The following is a 2,637-nucleotide window of genomic DNA, read 5'->3' on the forward strand; positions in this document are numbered from 1 at the left end:
TTACACACAGCCATGAGCCCAGAAACACTGACGCAAAGGATTATGGGTACAGAGCAGCTGCTGGGGTATTGATCAAATACAACAAAGAGATGTAAAACAATTAGTAAAATCAAATTCACTTTTATTTATCTGGTAATATTCAATACTTGTTTTTTTTTCTTTATCTGATAATATTTAAAATTAGCTTTTATTTGTTTAATAATAATTTAAAAAATCACTTTTATTTATCTGATATTTTAAATGCACTTTTATTTATCTGATCATATTAAGCTGCAGGTTTTGTGATGAAAAGTGTTGATGTAACAGTGTTGTGATCTCATGTTCCTGTGATTAGTATCTTTTCCATCCTCAGGTAGGATTTCTGTCACCGTCACACCCCTCTGCTGTCTGTCAGTGGTACAGTCCAGGCCTGGGTTTGTTCTGCCTTTCCTCACCAGTCCATCTGCCTGAGACATATCGTTATATACTCTGTGGAACAGAAACACAGGAAGTTTTGTGTTTTATTAAGAGGATCTGGCACAATCTGGAGACACACAGGATAAAATATTAAAAACCTGTTTGGGACCCAGCTATAATGATTCATAAACACCATCAGATGTGTCACTATCAGAGAGACAAGCATTTATTTATTTATTTAATATTTAATGTTTTTAAATTAAATTAAATTACTTTAAATGAAATGAAATGACCTAATCTCTGTGTTTCTCAGTGATTTTGAATAAAGCTCAAGAGGAAACTGTATTGATGCTGTAATTCACTGATCCACCAGCAGAGGGCTTTAATAATCACTTTAATATTTACAAAGTTCATTTCTGCAGCTGAAACACTGCTGTGATGATTATATACTTATAAAATAAATACTAAAACTGAAGTATAAATTTAAGATCATTGAGTAACAGTTATATACATCACCCTTGTGTAACTGGCAGAGGAGGATGTCAGCAGTTTCTAATGATGCTGTTACACAAAACTCTGAATATGAATTTAACTCAGCTGAAGTTCTTTATATACGGTTTTATATAATTGTCATTTTGTAAAGCACTTGAAATAATTTTTGCATTATTATTATTATTATTATTATTATTATTATTATTATTATTATTATTTATACTAACATATGTAGCCACAAAAAATAAGTCTAGACCCCCAGGGCCATATTCTGAATTCCTGTGTGAATTTGTGGATCTCTAACCTGGTTGTTTCTTTAGACAAAGCATTAATTATTGGAGACTTTATTATTCATTTTGATAACCCAGATGACCCCCTGAGAACAGCAGTATATGCACCTTGCTAGATAAGGTAGCTCCACTGATAAGAAAAATAATTAGGGAGAAAAAGTTAGCACCCTGGTATAGCGATCACACACGAACTTTAAAACAGACCACTCGAAAACTAGAACGTAAATGGCGTCAAACTAAATCGGTAGTATTTCAAATAGCATGGAAGGAGAGCCTTTTGAGCTATAAGAAAGCTCTTAGTGCTGCTAGATCAATGTATCTCTCCACTCTAATTGAAGATAACAGAAATAATCCTAGATTCTTATTTAATACTGAAGCAAAATTAACTAGGAATAAGACCACAATAGAAACACACACACAATCATTATATAGCAGTGATGACTTACCACAAGATTGAAAATATCAGGCAAGAAATTCAGACTATTAATTTAAAATCAAATAATTTGATGAATAACCCTGTAGAACAATTGGAATTGTTTACTCCCATCCAACAGGCAGAACTCATTTTGTTAATTTCTTCTTCAAAATCATCAACTTGTGTTCTCAATACCTTATCTACACATTTACTGTAGATCAGCAAAGCCAGATGACAGACACCAGCTTAATAAAGTTGAGGAATGTGTAAAAGACATTAGAAACTGGATGCTTATTAACTTTCTCTTACTTAATTCTGACAAGACAGAAGTACTTGTACTAGGACCACATGCAGTTAGATTATTGACTCTAGTCTTTCTTTTGAAGCTCATGTAGATAATATTACTAGGATTGCTTTCTTTCATCTCAGAAATATTGCTAAAATAAGAAATATATTGTCACTACATGATGCAGAAAAATTAGTTCATGCGTTTGTTACCTCTAGGTTGGATTACTGTAATGCCTTACTGTCTGGATGTTCCAGTAGATGCATAAACAAGCTCCAGTTAGTCCAGAATGCAGCAGCGAGAGTCCTTACTAGAACCAGAAGATATCCCCCTATAATAAGATAACCCCTATCTTATCCACACTACATTGGCTCCCAATCACATTCACAAAACAACATACAAAAATAAAACAAAACCCACATTGTGTAACATCATGTTTGTGTAACATCATGTTTGTGTTTTAGTATTTGTGTTCAGTCTCCAGCCCCTTCTCTTAATTGGTTGATGTCACTAACTGTGTGCACCTGTTGCTCTCAGTTCCTAATTTCACTCCCTGGTTTTGACCTACTCCTGCTTGCTGATTTAGAAGAAGAAGCCATTATTTGTCACATCTACAGCACAGTATAGTACAGAACTCTGGCCCCAGCTTTCTAACAAACCGGGATATGAGAAGAATTTCACAGAGCTCTACTGTAGATGTGACAAATAATGGTTTCTTCTCCTAAATCAGCGAACAGGAGTAGGTCAAACCGGGGAGT

Source organism: Pangasianodon hypophthalmus, chromosome 1 (genome assembly GCF_027358585.1).
Source record: "Pangasianodon hypophthalmus isolate fPanHyp1 chromosome 1, fPanHyp1.pri, whole genome shotgun sequence".
Classification (NCBI taxonomy): Eukaryota; Metazoa; Chordata; class Actinopteri; order Siluriformes; family Pangasiidae; genus Pangasianodon; species Pangasianodon hypophthalmus.